The following is an 18,364-nucleotide window of genomic DNA, read 5'->3' as shown; positions in this document are numbered from 1 at the left end:
GAGATTGATTCTTCTCAACCTATTTTGTATCAGCTAACATAAGTAGTCCATAAATTCAATGAGGACACTAATGAACAAGATAAGCTAGTGGAAAAGGCTAAAAAGAAATTTAATAATAAAGTGCTAGAGAACATTGCTTAGCAAATAGCCATTCATCAAGTAGAGCTTTCTACAATTTTGGTCAATCTTGAATCGTCCTGTTCAAATGTGTCATCACTTTTTGGGAAACTATGTGATGTCTCTGAGTTTACAAAGGAAATACAGGACAAATTGTCCAAAATAGATATAGATCTAAAGGCTAGTGCTTAGCAACTGCAACTTGACCCTAGTTCAAGCTCTGCACATTTCAAGAAAATTAGATTATTGTTAGACATGCAAGCTGAATTGCTAAGAGAAGAAGCAAGGATCATATATACATTAATTGACATACAAAATATGATCCTTCCAAACATGGATGCAATCCAAAAACATATTGTATATTAAAAAATTATAATCCATGATAATAACTTCTCTATTGCGGACCATATGATTAAACTATCAGCAGAGGTACAAATTGCACTCCATACATGCATGGTCCTACAAGAAAGTTGGGATGAAACCTTGGAAATAATTCTTGAGATACATTCTAAATTCTTATCCTATTTTGGTGTTTCTATGTAAATAAGTTAGAATAAATCTTTGGCATTATTGTCAAAAAGGGGGAGAGACACATAATATAAGGAGAAAGATAGAATACAGTATGGGGAGAAATATTCTATGAGGGAGAACTTGTAACAAGTGTGAAATGATCAGTAAGACATGTTGTATATAACAAAAGATGTATACTATATATACCTTACAAAATAAATTTTCAAAAATCTCAAAAAAAATAGTATACTCTACCGAGCTAGTATCATGTGGTGATGAATACAAGGTATTTAGTTTTGGCTAATAAGTGTTTTTATCACTTATGCCAAAAGGGGAAATTGTTGACATATCAGTCAAGTTTTTTATTAGTGACACACACTTATTCAGATTGTGTATAGCTACTGAGCTTATTGTATAGTTTATTGTGTATAGCTATCGAGCTTACTATATATTTTATAGTGTTTGCCAAGTATTTTAGTTGTCATTGAGTTCTACAATTACTACCGAGTCCTTTGAACAAATCCCAATGGTTACCAAGCAGATTCAGTCAGTATAAAGTCCAACAGTATAAACCATGCATTTCAATGTGTGCTGAGTTTATCAATGGTTATCAAGCATTTGAATGTCTATCGAGTTCACCCTTCCTGTGATGCGAAGCCAGTGTTAGCTAAGCTCAAGCTGATAGTGTTTACTGAGTTTTGACATGGTAAACAAGTGATTCAATGTTTGTCGAGTTGCACAATATATATCGAGTCACCAGTGTAGACTGAGTTCAAGACTACTTGAAAGTGATCAGTATGGATCGAGCTTCTACATCTATCGAGTGCATGATGATGCCAAGCATTGATAGTGGATGTTGAGTATCAAAACCTCACCAAGTTAGTCTTCAGAATCTGAGTGTCTTCATGTGGGCTGACATTGTAATATTTGTGTTAATAGTGAATTGTAAAAGCCATAACAACATAAGGAGCAATATAGACATATCTATAATAGAAAGGTGATCAGTACACAAAGGAATCTCTTTTAGCAAACCTAGTTGCAAATCAGAGATCTACTACTGCTTCATCCTAACAGGTGAACCAGTCAAAATCATTTAACAAGGTAGACCTAACAATCTTTCATAAATCTCTTTACTGAATGCATACTTCATTGTATGTTTGTAAATCCTCTCACAAGGTGGACCTAGCAGTCCTAATTGCTCCTAATAGGGTAGATCATTAGAAGTGATCAATGTAAGCCTTAACAGGCCAACTTTATGCTACAATACTAAAGTTTGTGGGTATCATCCCCACCCCAGTTTTACTCTCTATTTGGAAGGTTTTTGGGTCACCAAATTGTTAGGGATGCTTTCATGTTTTCAATTTCCCATGCATGCAATTAGATTAGATGTGATGAATTAAGTGCTAATTGATTTATTGGATTAAGAATTGTTAAAGTTTTAAAAGTTACTGATTCACCCCTCCCCTCTTAGTAACTTAGTATAGTCTTGAATATTTCCAACACATTACATCATAAATTTTTCCAGAGGTTTTTGCTATTTTATCAACTTCCTTAGCTAAAAGTGCAGTAATTGTTGTTGAGGCTTCATCAACATTGATCTCATAACCTAAGGGTCTTAGCCATCTGACCCTAGGTGTAGCAGCCTGTACATATGTTTAATCAATGTCTACAAGAAACCATATATCATTGTAGTATTGTTCAACTAAAGAAACATGTATCCTCGTCCTTTTCTTCATAGACTTCTTAAAGTCTTCAAAATAACTTGTCATAATAGTTTCAAAATTCTCACCCATATGCTCAATGTACTCATTTATCTGAGCAGCAATTGGTCTATTTGTCTTCCATCTTATTTTGCCAAAAGATGGGAATGTATTATGTACATAGAAAAATATGCAAATTAGAATTGATCCAAATTTGCACTGTGCACTCTTAGTCTTCCTTACTGCTTCGAGGTTTTCCATTATTTGTTGCAATTGAAGCTCAACTATATCACAAGTATTGATCTTTCTTCAAAATTTTGTATCCCACATCTACTGCAATATAGGGTGCATTGTTTAATTTGTTGGATTGATAAAACTTGTGAGAAATAATGCTTACTGCAAAGTTTAGTAGTGGATCTATTATAGATTTAATTGTCATTTCTTGTTTGTTTCACATTGCTCCTGTATTCTTCTCTATTACCTCTTTTGAATCACTCCGCAGAGTCTTTGGCTAGTCTAGGGTTGGGAAACTAGTAACCCTTTTAATTATTATCTTTCATATCTATATTGGTCCACCTTCCAGCCATAGGGATCCATTGTGAATTTGACTCAACACTGTTCTTATCCATTCTATTTTGAATATGCTAGGAAATTCTAGGGCATGTGTCAAACCCTTCCTTTCAACAATTTCGAATTCTTATTTCAAGACATTGTTTTCACACAATCTGTCATAGGCTTCTCTTATATCCATGTCACCTATTCCTCCTATCTTTCAGTTATAACATTTTCTAACATCTTGGACCATAATGACATTTGAGGGAATAATGAAAAAGGTGCCTAACGGATCTTGTTTGTAAGAAACATATGGAATTGCTTTGAGATCTAGTTATTTTAGCTCATTACTAACTAATTGCACATTCAAGACTTCTTTCGCTTCTATATTTCTTGAGCTAGATGCCATTGTGACAAACTAGGGTTTTTATAAATGCAAACTACGTAGCTTGGCTTATGATAAATACCTTTAAAATTTTGAAGAACTGGAGTGAAATCATCACTGAGATCTTTGTCGTCACTTCAAAGAAACTTCTAAATCACCTTCTACTCCTTTTTGCTCTTGCTGAAATTTGAAAATAAAAGAAATGAGTGAAAAATGACCATATACCCTTCAAAAAACCTTTCAATGAATGCTTAGTTCTTGTACAACTGTAAACTTGGCCTTTACTTGATTTCAGATTCATTCAGCATCCATTGATATTACCATCACTTGGTAGCTATTACAAACTCGACATCAACTAGCTAGCTTGGCAGCTTGGCACTAACTAGCATTCCACTTGCCATCTATTGAAAACTTTTTCATGCTCGACAACATCATGAAAACTTAAAAATTTAATCTTGAATTTTCAACAACATCTTGCATCTTCATTCATGCTAATGTAGTCCTTTTAGTGCTAACTTATTTTAGAACTGATGAGGTGTGATCACTTGACCCATTGGGTGAAGTGATCCCTTATCCATTTGTTGTATTGCAACCATATTTCTTCTTCCATGTCTTATTCATCTCATTCCTGATGTGTTCAACAACCTTGTTTTTACCTTTATCAAACTCACAACTTGGTGCTTTTTTTGACCTAGTTGGACACTGCTTGCTAATATGACCAGTCTTCAAACAACTAAAGCATGTGGTTTGACTCAACCACCTTTTGTAGTTACCACTGATGTGATTCCCATTACAATTCTTAGGTATATGTCCATATTCTTGACAGTAGTGGCAGTTATATCTTGTATTGTAATCCCAATTATAAGAGTTTCCATAGCTTCTTACTTTGTTGGCTTGTTTGATGACCACATGGACTTGGATCTGCATTCAAAGCCTCAATGTCCATACTTCTGACAGTTGTAACAATATCCTACAAGTTTTGGTGCATGCATGGTTCTAGTTTTGCATTCATGTGCCTAACGACCTTGTTTATTGCACTTATGACAATGAGTCATGTTCTTAGGTTTGACATTATGATTTGTATTGTTGCTCCTACACATATTAGTAGTATGTCCTTTCTCTCCACAATTATGACAAGTAGGTTTGGAATTCTGACATTTTTTGTTCCTTTCTTCAACAACTTTGGATGATTCTCCTTCTTCAATACTTGTGTAGCCCAATCCTGATGTATCTCTATTGGATCTAGGGGATCTTAGTAATTGCTCGAATTATTTGATGGCTTCATTTGGCTTGTTGAAACTTTCATTAAATTCCTTTTCTCTTTTCAAGTCATTTTATAGTTGTTCTTTTTGTAACTTTAATGTATTTATCTCAATGTCCTCGACATTCAACTCATGGTGAGCATTCATTATTTGGCTCAAGGTATCCAATTGCATGTTTGAGATCTTTGTTAGCTCTATTGATTTGTCTTCCAGTCCGTTTGCCAAAATTCTTTTGTCTTCTTCAATCATGGCTTTGTCTTCCATGGCTTTCTTCTTCTATTTAGTCACCTCACATAGCAATATAGTTTGTGATTCTTGGTCCAACTTGAGACTTATGATTTCTTCAACTTGTGCTCTATTCTTTTCCATTAGATCTACAATTATTGCATCAAATTTATTGGAGTTACCATCTATAAATAGCTTTCTGGTGACGATCTCTTTGTATTGTCTGTCATTCTCTGCAATGGAAATTTCTTTCCTTCTCTTTACAGAACTCTTCAAAGCTTCTCTGACTTCATTCAGTTGATGTAGTATAAGATGTATCTCAATCTCTTAGTTCTCAATTGTCTTTTCCAATTTGTAGACTTCCATTTCAAGATCTCTCCTCTAAGCTGCAAAGCTTCTCCTTCTAAGAACTTGGATTTGATACCAATTGTTGGAATTACAAGTGAGAAAGATAAAATTTTGAGAGGGAGGGAGGGGGGTGGTGGCAAATTAGAAGTTTAAACTTCAACCCATAAAACTTTCACCTTTACATCGTATGCATTAACATACTGAAATAACATGTAAAGTAAATACATCTAAAACATATAAGTAATCAAACACACACACTTGATACCAAATATGATTACCCAAAAACCCTCCAAATGAGAAGGTAAAACTAGGGTGGAGATGACACCCACAAATCTTCACTACTCAAGCAATAAAGTGTAGCCAATTAAGGTTATAATGGTTTGACCATGAAACATGATCTACCTTTTGAAAGGCCTCACCTATAAAAGGCTCACAATGACTATTAAGTTCCACCTTGTTAGAGGATATCAACACCCTGTTAGAAGTGTGCTTGGTTAAAGGACTTTAGGTCACTCACTTGGAATTGCAGCCTATTAAAGGATTTGGTAAAGCATGTTAGGACTACTCCACCTAGGAGATTTAACTGAAATCACCTGTCAAAATGTCTTAGCATAGAACTTGTGGTTGGCACTTGCTTGCCTGATAATAGATCACCTCTATCTAGTCTCTGATTAATCCTTCCAGATTTGATGTAACAATATTGTATCCTCTATCCTCTATTCTTCACTTAACTAATTTTGCAATTCATTCTTACTGCTAAGTCACCTTGAATTCTCTGCAAACTATCTTATTCGCTCCTTTAATTTAATCATTCACCCTTTCACAATGCTCTTAACTCTCTTGAAAATTTAGGTCTTCATCCTCCTTAAGAAGACTAAGGTGGCTTAGGGTTAGGTATGAATCTACAATTGAGATTCATCCATTTTTCCACTTAATCCTTCCCATTTTTTGATTGGCTACATATAATTGCATAGAGAATAAGCATGTAGATTCGTCCTTATCTCTAAAGAATTAAAATCTATCCTTAGGTCAATTGAAAAATGATTTACATAGTTGTTTGTGCCATAATAAACAAATGTGTACAATCTGTGTTGCTCAATATATACTATAAAATCAAAATCTATCCTCAGGTCAATTGAAAAATGATTTACATAGTTGTTTGTGCCATAATAAACAAATGTGTCCAATCTATGTTACTCATGCTCGACATATACTATAATTCTTATTTTTCCTCTACACCTCAACTGCTTGACATCTACTATTCACTCAGCACTTGAATCACTCACATGGTTTATCTACTCAGCACTTGAGTGACTTGACACTCATTGCAACTTAGCATGGCCTCATATTTACATGTTATACTTAGCATGTATTACTAGTTTGGCATGAACTAAGTAAATGTCTTAAGTGTGTTGACACTAAATTGTTAAAACCAATCTGAGATCAACATATGGTAGATTGTGATAAGGCATATATTTAGGTAGTCAGGCCTAGAATAGCATGAATTAAACCTCTTGAGTATGAGGTTAACATAGATAAGACCAGAGATATCATTGAGGCTCTTCTGAATGAGCCTATGGATCCTAAGGCACCATATTTTGGGACTTATGAAGAATCCAAGGTAAGAATATAACTTAAATTCAAGCTTCCTCAAGCAGTTGTCAAGGGAAGAAAGAGGATAGAAAAACTAAAACAAGTAAGTTCGACTCTCCTACTAATAGAAGGAAAAGGTGATGACATGGACAAGGAAAATGCAAAGGATGAAGGCGAGGAATCCAAATCTGAGGAAGAAGAACCTATAAGAAAGAAAGGTAACCTGTTATCATAACCAAACCTCCTAAGTCATCTACTGCTATATTCACAAGAAGGACACCAAAATCTAGGAAGAAATTGAAGTTAGGTGAGGAAGACGCTGAGCATATTATCTTCAAAAAGCCTCCACCTACTCTTCAACAATAGTTAAAGGAAATTGAAGAAGGAACTGGGATGCCATGCTTCAAATTCTTCAAATATGAATAAAGGAATACATATGAGAATAGATAGATTGAAGACACCATTATGATCAAACTAGGAAAATGGAAGTATTCTCCTAATGAGCTTTCTCAGTAAATTCCTTATGAGCTCATGCAAGTAATCAAGCCTAGATGGGAGCATGGAAAGAAGACTACAAAAGACATCTTTGAAAATATTTTGAGGCAACTCATGTTGAGTCTCAGTGAAAAAGAGGTGAAAGAATATTTGAAGAAGAATGAACAAAAGTTCACTCTCAAGATGAACACTTGCATGATACTTCTCAAAACATTGAATATGTTGTTAAGGTTGCTATATCAACATGGAAGAATATTTACAAACTGCATCAACCTAGTGATTTTATTGTTCATATTAATGACAAAGATGATGATGAGGAAGAATAATTGTCCACTATTCTTGTTTCATTGGAGACATCCGTAAATAATGTCACTTTATTATTTGTTAAGTTGTGTCACACAAGGAATTAAGTTGTGATTTGGATTGGTATATATGTAATGCATTGCATCATATCCAAATGAGAAGATGTGTAAGTATATGATGAGCAAAAATGTGAATTAAGGAAGGCTACAAGCAATATAAGGGGCAACAAAGTATTATCTATCAAAAAAAAGTGATCATTACAATTCAAAGAATCTCATCCAGCAAATCAGAGTTGCAGATCAAAGATTAGCCACTAGTTCATCCTAATAGGTGCATCAATCAAATCCTTTAATAGGGTAGACTTAACAGTCTTTGATAAATCTCTTTACCGAGTGCATACTTCATTGTATGTTTGTTAAATACTTTGACAAGGTGGACGTCACAGTCCTTATTGCTCCTAATAGGGCCGATCATTAGAAGTGATCAATCGTAAGCCTTAACAAGCCAACTTTATACTGTAGTACTAAAACTTGTGGGTATCATCCTCACCCCAGTTTTACTTTCTATTTGGAAGGTTTCTAAGTCACCATATCTTGTGTCAAATTGCTATGAATGTTTATTTGCTTTCATTCTTTCATGCATGCAATTAGATCAGAATATTGCATGAAGAATTAATTGGTGAAATAAGACTAAGTTTTATTGGTGCCTGATTCCCCCCCATTTCTCAGTAACCTTGCATAACTTGTATTTCCAATAGTTTACATGGTATCTACCATTCAATTAAAATATTGAAATGTAATTTTATATTAATTATTAGTAGGAAAGATATATATTTTGAGATTTAGATAAAGGGAGAACATTAGTGTAGAATTAGTTTAGCATAGGCCTTTATTTGGTTTATTTGTATGTAGTAGATATACAAATTAATAACCAATCATAATTTGAAAAAATTATTTTAATGATTTTAATTGATATTACACGTATTTACATTAAAAATTACAAAAATACCAAATTAGATAATTTTAAAATAATTTTTGTGATAATGATCTTGTATTAATTTTTTATTAAATAATTTAAATGTGATAATAATTTAATAAATTATATAATAAAATATGTTTGTATGAATTCAATTGATATTACATGTATTTACATTAAAAATTATAAATGTACCAAAATTATAAATATATAAAAATTCAGTTTTTTTAAAACAATTTATGTGATAATAATCTTGTATTAATTTTTTTTAAATAACTTATATTATATATAAAAAAATTATTGATTACTCCATTAATAAACAATGTAATATTATACTTAGTTGTTATTATTTATTTATTTAATGTTTAAATTTATATTTTGTATATATTTCTGTTTAATAATAGTTTTTTTTAATGATTAAAATTAAATAAAAAATTAAATTGTAGATATGATTTAATAAAACTTATTATTTTCTTTTCAAAAGTAATGAATTTTAGTTAAGTATGATCAGATGAAATGAATATCTAAATATAAAAATAAAACTTAATTGTGGATATCTTATTATTTTCATGTCACCAAATAATTTCTAATTAAAAATAATGAATTATAACAGTATATAGGGGAGAGGACCTAATAGTTGTGCACCCTAACTTTGCGCTTCTCAAAATCGTATGTGGAAATTTCAAATCACTCTCATTTTTTGATAGTAGCTTACTTGGCAAGTCCCCTGCTTATAACTAAAGTTTCAGAGCCACATCATCAAATATGATGCCACATCAGCATGCTTTTTGTCAAAGTGTCCAAAACAGCCGAAAAAAAAAGTGAGACCAATCATAGTGCATTGGAGACCCCCATACTTGTGCAGCTGACGTTGCATCATAGTATTGGTTTTTTTTTTGAAAAAATGGACACTTTTCATTCACTTATGGGTAATCATCATTAACAAAAACAACTTTAAAGTCACATCCATTGGTACAATCTTGTAAAAAATTGTTGGATATTAAATCAACAAGTATGGGTATTAAGTTAACAACTACTGTCACAACTATTGAAACGCACTCAAGTAGTGAGTCCTCTGCCTTATATAAGTGATGAATGGAGCTCAGAGACCCTCTAGGAAGGAGAATCCGACATTGCAACTACTCAAATAGACAAAACGCTTTGCTCGTATGATATTGATTGCAACAAACAACTGTAATAGGTGATAGGTGCCATTCAATAAATTCTCATAAGAAGCTCAAACAAACCAAACACTTTGCTCGTATGATATTGATTGCAACAAACAACTGTAATAGGTGATAGGTGCCATTCAATAAATTCTCATAAGAAGCTCAACGATAAAATAGCAATAGAAAACATTAAAAAATCTAGCTTCACCCTTGTGGATCGCTAAATTTAGTTAGTTCATCACAAATGTGCTTTTATTCCGTTTCTATCCATGATCAAGGTCACTTATACAACACGACACATCGTTTGATGAAGTAGGCGCCCGAGGGAACTGGGCTGGACCATGGCTCATGAGTAAGTACACATAAATTTTGTTAATTTTGTTTGTAAATGGGTAAATAAGGAATGGTGTAATTTTGTTTTTAAAACATTGGTGGAAAGTAGTTGTGCATCTATAGTTCCCAATTCTTAGGACAAATTTTGCTTTTTCAACTTTTTCACATGAATATTTATTGCCTTATATTTAATGATTTTAAAATTCTTGCTTATTATTATTATTAAATTGACTTGTCCAAGAAAGAAAAATAATCATACAAATAAATCAAATTGGTTAAGAACACACAATTAATTATATTAAAAATGGGATGTGTTCTTCAATTTTTGGAATAGCCATGTAGTTTTAGATAGGCTTTATGTATAGCAACAATTTATCAAGGTTAGACATAGTATATTATAGTAAAAGTGTTAAATAGTCAAAATTGACATAATTTTTCAAGCTTAATTTATTTCTTTGTTTGTGATGTTTAAGGATGGCTTAATAGTCCATCATCAAAAAAATGGGACACCGAATCTGATAGACAAATGTAACATTATTGTCTAAAGAATGAAAGCAATCAATATATTTCATATTGATATAATGTAATGGTTTAAATGGTATAATTTAAACACCATGCACAAAAGGAAAAATTATGTTTGCAAAAATTTACTTTGACTATTTAACACTTTAAACCTAAATTAATTATAATTTTTAAAGTGAAAACTATGATATAAAAATTAGATCCCAATTGAAAATTCTAAACAAAAATGTTAGAACAAACTTATCTAATATTAAAATTGTAAATCATAACAAATAAACAATCTATAGAAAAAATCTCAAAAATGATTAATTTATTTTATCTTCAAATTCTTAATCATTTTGCTAATATGAATACTAAATGTGAAGATCTAGCATAGATGTTGATTTCAATATCAAAGTTGACCAAAATGTGCAACCCAATACTACAAGAGCACACCCTTGTGAAATGAATAAATGGTCATATTGATGTGTAGTAGTAAGCTATGTATGATATGGTGGAAAGTGGTGAGTTATTTTTATCAAAGGTTGGCACTCAAAATTTTGGATGAAACCAATAAGAATAGAGTTGGTATCGTGGTGCATTATGATCATGAGATTTAATTTTCATAAATATTCATTTATGATTCCTAGATGTATTTATGATGTAAAATATTAGGAAGAAGAATATTAGAATAAGTATTTCATTAGTCTTGAAAATTTTATGTGTGTTTTTGCATCTACAACAAGCTCTTGAAGGTGTAAATGGATACTCAAGATGTAATTAGAGAGATTAATTATATTTAATAATTTTTATATACAATCAAGGGGCAGGAAACACAATAGAGATAGTTATATTTGAATTTTGAGCCCATTAATATAAATTCCCAATTTTAGTTGCTATGTTTGAGGATAGGAGACTTGTGATAATGGACTGGATGGAAGTGAATTTTCTTTTCCACAATGGAGCATTGTACTTAAGATTTGAGCTATTAGAGAGTTTTGATTGAATGATGATAATGTAATATTCATTTGTAACCATTTGGCATAACTACCATTGTTAATTTGCATTATCCATGGTTTGCATGTAGTCTGTGCATCATGTTGTGGATATGGTATTTTTTTGGGTGTGTTTTAGGTCAAGTTTCTTCTTACCTATTGATTTCTATGAATTTATCACTTATTCCATATATTTGATTATATTACTTATGCACATTGCTTTTTTCTTTTTCAAATTCAATAATATCTTTTATACCCTTAAGACTTCCACCATTTAAGAATATACATGAAGAGTTGTTAATGTTGAGGTAGATGTCATCTCTAGGTCAACCTCTCCAAAATATTAGCTTATTTTTCATGTAAAGGGTCATTAAATAATCAAGCAACTTTGTAAATGTCTTAGATGATAATTACGTAGATTCTAATTTATTTTAGCACACCAAATAAAATTACTTTAATAACCAGTCCTTGAATGCTCAAAAGGTCCAAGATGAAAGATGTAAAAGTTATATAGCCAAAGACGATAACAAATTTTCATTCTCAGACAATAAATCCATCCTCGCCTCTTTATGAATTTGAAAAAATAGAAAAGAGCATGTGAAACCATTGTGGGAGTGAGATCCATGAACCTTCCCGTGAATAAGCTAACACCATTTCATATAACACACCCAACTAAACTTACAAGTACTAAATTTAAGAGCCTTCCATTTTATTGCAACAACTTACTTTGAGACCCATAGTCTCAGACCTATAGATCTACACAATTATAAATCTTGATAGCTCAATTTGTAAAACTTTAGCGCAAAATGGGGAATATAGTTACATTATCTCTGAGTGATCATAGGTGAAAAAAATTGGTAAGCTCAATGGGGTGTTTTTGGATTCAAGTCTCTTGTCATATAAGAACAAAAAAAAAATGAATTGAACATATTGAAAAGGTATTCTTTTAAATAGTTCAATCACCTTATATGTGATTTGATTCATCATTCAACAGAATGCCAATATCATGTTTCTTGGTAATGGCCATAATCCAGTTCTCATTTCTAGTATCAGATGGTACAACAATGTGACAATATGCATGTTTTGACATAAATGACAATTAATGTCAACACTAATATGTCAAGTCTAACAAATCGATGATAAATATCTATCCTACAAACCTACAACAAAGTTTAAAAATGAATAGTTTCACAATGTTTACAATAGAATTAAATTGTAGATGGTCAGGGTTGCCATCCCAATCTTCTTTCACTCAAAAGAGGCTTAAACCTGCCAATGAATCAATAAAAATTTGTCCAAAAATATTAGTACACTTATTTAGTGAAATCACATCACACACACTTATTTAGTGAATCCTGGAACATGGGTTTGTCTTAACAAGTACCCATGGAACATAGGTCAATGAGCTTGACTAAAAGACTACAAAAATGAATCCTGATAGGAATATCAAAGTTTGACTTGTGGAAAATATCTCCTACATATGAATTGATGAGCTTAAGCTCTTTATAAACAATGGTTCACAAGGAACATCACTTGGTGAAGGTTTTGAAAATGGGGTTGCAAGTAGAGTGGGTTTAACCATGGAAGGAATTCCATAGTTAAGTGTGCTCGAGCTGGGGTAGATCTAGAATGAGTGACCTCTTAGGAAGTCTTGGTGCTTCACCTATGCGAGCATCACCTAGATCCAATGAGTGCTAAGCGTTCCATTTATTTTCATGAGAGATGGGTTCATGTGAATCGGTACTCATGAAAAATGGGTCAATAAGTTTAACTCAAAAACTAGGTAGTTTAATCATGATGGCAATATCACAATTTGGCTTGATGTGGAAAATATCTCCTATTATGGAAATATGGTCTATCCCAAGTGCTGGCTTACCATACACCTCAATGATAAAAGTCAAGATATCATTCTAAGCATAGTTGTGTTGGTCTTGATAATGACAAGTATTCTAGAGAAGATTTCACAAAGCTCCCCTTGTGGCTTCCTTGCATATCTTAAAGAAATAAATAAATTTACATATGAACCTTACAATCCATGAAAAGTCCATCTTTTACATCTAGTATAAAATTTTACAAAGACCACACAGTTTCAAGAGTATGTTACTTCATCAAAATTGCAAACAACAAGGAATGCATAATCTTTTTATGTCTATGACTTGAACTTTTTATTTTATAATTTTTGATAAAACATTAAATAGTAGTTTAACTTTTAAATTTATTTTCTATTTAGTAAGATTAGAAATTAGATTTTGATCATGTAATACAAGGTAATTTAGATGAAATAAGGGTTAAGGTAGTCATTCTTTTCTTTTCTTTTGGACTGATTTATTTTGGAAGACTTCTTTTATTTGGAGATGAAATTTTATTCTCAAGTACAAGTTTTGGTTATTGTAAAAGTCTAATGTTTTAATATTTTGTTGGGATGGGTGAGCTTTTGGGAAGAACCAATTCTTCACCTTTGTGAATGTCGTCTATAAGTGCTAAGTGTTCATTCATTCTTTTGAGAGATGGGTTCATCCCAACCATTAATCATGATAGAAGGGCCAATGAATTTGACTTGAAAAATTCACAGTTGAATATTAATAGTAGTTTCATAACTTGACATGGATCAATATAACTATAAGAAGAATCTAGAATTTTCTCATTCAAAAGAAAAAAATGTTTCATCTTCCATAGCTTAATCCCATAACATTGTCAACTTAGTATGATTATATTGATATATTTATGTAGATAATATTTGATATTCATAGCTAACAAAACCTAGATTGCCATACATGTACAAAAGTAAATATTTAGAAATTTAATGTTCTAATCATATTATCATTTGTATGAATTTTTTATTTAATATTAATAATAATGTAAAATAAATAAGAGGAAGGTAAGGATCAAATTCTAAAATTCTTAATCCTTCAAACCAAACTATTCAGTAATTGGCTCAACACAAGCTTCCATATCACTAAAGTAATAGCATAAGGACAATCAAACAAGTAGTTCATTAAGAGTCCATGCAAACAAAATTTGTAGAACTAAAACATGACTTGTTTTCTTTCTTTTGGGGGTTTACATGTTGAAACTATATTGATTCGAGTGATAAATTAACTCTTCTACTTGGTCTACATTGCATATATCTAACAATGGTAACAAGTTATAACAGAATATACTTTAAATAACACATAATACCTATGTTTGTTATTTGATTAGGCAATAATGCATAACATAAACCTTACCATGTTTGTAGCTATAATAACATATTAAATATAACTTGTCTTGACTAAAGAAACCATGGCAAACAATAATAAATCAAATGTTATTTCTTACGGTTTTGAATTATGTTGTATTTTGGCTTTCATCCACAAGTTTTCAAAATAGGGTTTTACATGTAGAATGTTGAATGAATACTCCTATAATACATCTTTCATTTAATATTATTGAAATCCTTTTGATTCTATAGCTAGAAAATGAATCTTACCTCAAATGGATGACTTTTGTCTTACACAAGTTGAAGGTGCTTGAGGATACAAACACCAATTTATATGAAACCTAGAAGAAGGAAACTAACAATAACATGCAATCAAAATGACTATCTTTTCTCACTTTTATTTGAATGATTTACTTAATCAACTGTCATCCTTCCTTTGTATGCATTTATGACATGGTTTCTCAGCAAGAGAAATTATAGCCTACATGATTCCAATCCTCTCAATATCTTAGAATGTTAGGCATGCAATTTTAAACATACAATAAAAAATATAACCATCTTATGCAAACTTGCACTTTTTTCCCTATTGGCATACCCCTTCAACCTTCTTTGGGTGCAAGTGCTAGTATAGTTGCCTCATAACTTCACACATTTGTTCTATCCTTGAACTCTCCTTGTTATTCACCCTAAATTTAAGCTCTAAGTTGACTTATTTGACATTGCATTATTCGTAATCAATTCAAAATTGATAAGAATTTTGTAATTTTTATTTTTATTTTTTCAATATTGTTTGTGACTGGTAATTTGTATCTGAGTAGCAAGAAGCCTTGTAAATTTATGTTGTGGAATTACTTGGAAAGCTTTTTTGAAACTAGTAAACCAACAGTTATTTGGATAGTCGAGTAAGTATAAACCAATATATAACTGAGAATGCTTAACACTTTTAAGCTTAGATATCTACCTTGGTTGGCTTAAATCAAGGATTTCACTTAAATAGTTCAAGGGTATTATTTTATTCCACAATTTCCATGCATGTCTTTGAGGGAAGCATTGAGAATAATAGGTAAAGTTTTTGAATGTGTTGCATACTTGTCACTTTCTTTTTCTTCAAAGTTCTTAAAGCATTTTCAACAAAATAGTTTGTGCATGTCTCATAGTCTGTGTATTCTAAGAGGCCACATTTATTTAGGACTTATTTTCTTTTTGTTTATGGTCCATGCCTACATCTCCAGGGTTACATGTACGTGTACACAAGTTTCTAGCCAAAAAAGCTCACAAAGATTTCTATTTTTCATCAATGTCCTGCTGTTTGAACAACATTGTGCTAACACAAAATATAAGTTGCAAGGTTTCTTAAGATCAAAGAAAACATTTATCTAATATATGATAATGTTAGGATGCACTAGAGAGTGTTTCATTAATTCTAATATTTTGATAGCTTTCTTTCAGTATTCATTTTGTGCACATTCTACAACAATTTCATTGTATTCTTTGCAAAAATGTCTCATTGAGGCATATGATTTGTTGTCTATGATCTGAAATTTTTGTTGCTACAAAATTTGCAACTATAACAAAATCTCCCTAGTTATATATTTTGATGCATCTCCACTCCCATTATGCAATTGGAAGAATGTTGGTAAATGGTTGTTGTTGTGGATTGTATTTGCTAGAAAGCTTTAAGAAACATTCCCAAAAAAATCTTTTTTCTTTTATGAATCTTGCAACCATTCCATTTCATTTCATCAGTGACATCTCTTTCAGGTAACCTATCAAATAGTTCGGTTTCCTTGTCTTTACTTTTCACAATTTAATGCATGTGGAACAACTTGAAAGTTTCTAGAGACTTTTCAATAAATCTATTTTGCGCATATCACATTATCATCACATGCTAAAATAAAATAGAAAAAATAGAGTTGTATGCTATGATGAATATGCATACACTGTTCAAAGATTGTAATATGTTGGTATCTGTAATCACTTCATTTCACAAGCTCAAGTAAGAGACAAAAAATAGAGTTGTATCCTTTGAAGAATGTCCATATGTTGGTCAAAGATTCTAATATGTTGGAATTTGTAATCACTTCATTTCACATGCCAAATTAAGGTAGAAAATTTAATAGAGTTGTAGGCTATGATGAATGCTCATACACTATTTAAAGGTTTAAAGATTGTAATATGTGCAAATCTATAATCACTTCAATTCTTTTTTTTGGGATGAAATGCTTCATGGTTTCCCTTCCTCTTCATGAGCAATATTTTTAATATGATTTCCCTTCATTCTCATGTATTTTTTGTATGCTCTAATAAAATATAAAATGGGGTACAGATGTTACGTTCTCTTTTATACACTTATACATCTCACTATTAAAAAAAAATAATGTTTCTCTATAAATACATTAATTTTTTTCTACATATTAATTTCATGTCTTTTTAGCTTGAAAAATACAGGGCAATATAATCAAAAAATGTGAACATGAAAAATTATGTACTGAATTTCTAATTTTTTGAGTATACAGTTTATTATAATATTCATCTAATTAATTTAATATTTGATGATGCATTATTTATAATAGATTTATGGATTCACTCAATGTGCCAATGTGTTAATGTGGCATTTTGTGTTTGTTAAAGACATCACACACGAAGACTAAACTTGGGCGTGCATTTTGGCATTTCCCTAATAGGAAGAAGGTTGTTAAAGAATGCAAATATATTTTTGTTATAAATTACTACATGGGCTGAAAATTATAATATTAACTAACAAAGATTTGGTATTGTAGGGTACTAATGAATGCAAACACTTTACCTAGGTCAATGATGTTCCATCTACAAGTGTAGTATGTGATGAAGGAACTAAGTGCAAGTTTTGTAAGAATCGAGAGGTGGATATGATTGAGTTCTACAAGGCTCAAGAGGTAGATAGGGCAACAATATTTTTTTTTGTGTCAATTTAAGAGTAAAAAGTACAATATTTGAATAAAAAAATTAATACGAAAATTTATCAAGTATAATTATTTAAATTTAATTGAAATTATTTGTTTTAAAAGCTTTTCTATATAATTACAGGGTGCTTGTGTTCTAGCAGTTATACAAATTTATTGTGATAGGTACTACTCCAATTACAGTTGACCTAGTTTCACCATTATGGAGGAATGCAAACATATTAGAGCATGTTCTTGGTGGAGGGACATGTATCTAGATATATCCTGGGTGTGACATGTAATACACAAGTTCCTACAGGTGAGTGAAAGGGCATTTATGTGCAATTCTTGGAAAGGGAATCAAAGCTGGTCCAGGAAAAGATAATGTACCTATACCAGTTTCTAAAGTAGCAACATATATTAAGGAACAAAGAGGAAGCAGATGTAAGAGTTAAAAGTGGGTATATGCATTCGTTACTCAAAGCATAAGGAAGGGGCTCATGGAAGTCACATGCTTCATTATCTCATAGTCATACATCTAGTGTTGCTCCTGATATTCTTGTAGAAAGCCATCCATTTATGAGGAGAAATGGAATTGAGGTTGGTAATATGAAGAGAGCAAGAGTACTATTGGAGATGTCATTTAATAATGATGCTAGGGATATTGTTAACGAAGTGCTTTCTAGGTGCCTCTATGTAAATGGTTTATCACTCTATTGGCAAGACATGGTAAGAAAAATAAATGAAGCTCCAAAGGCATACATAAGCCTAGGTTTTGAGA

The sequence above is a fragment of the Cupressus sempervirens genome, chromosome 2 (assembly GCF_028749045.1).
Source record: "Cupressus sempervirens isolate cs-2001-9-10 chromosome 2, ASM2874904v1, whole genome shotgun sequence".
Classification (NCBI taxonomy): Eukaryota; Viridiplantae; Streptophyta; class Pinopsida; order Cupressales; family Cupressaceae; genus Cupressus; species Cupressus sempervirens.
The sequence above is the reverse complement of the archived record's forward strand: the minus strand, read 5'-3'. Positions refer to the sequence as shown.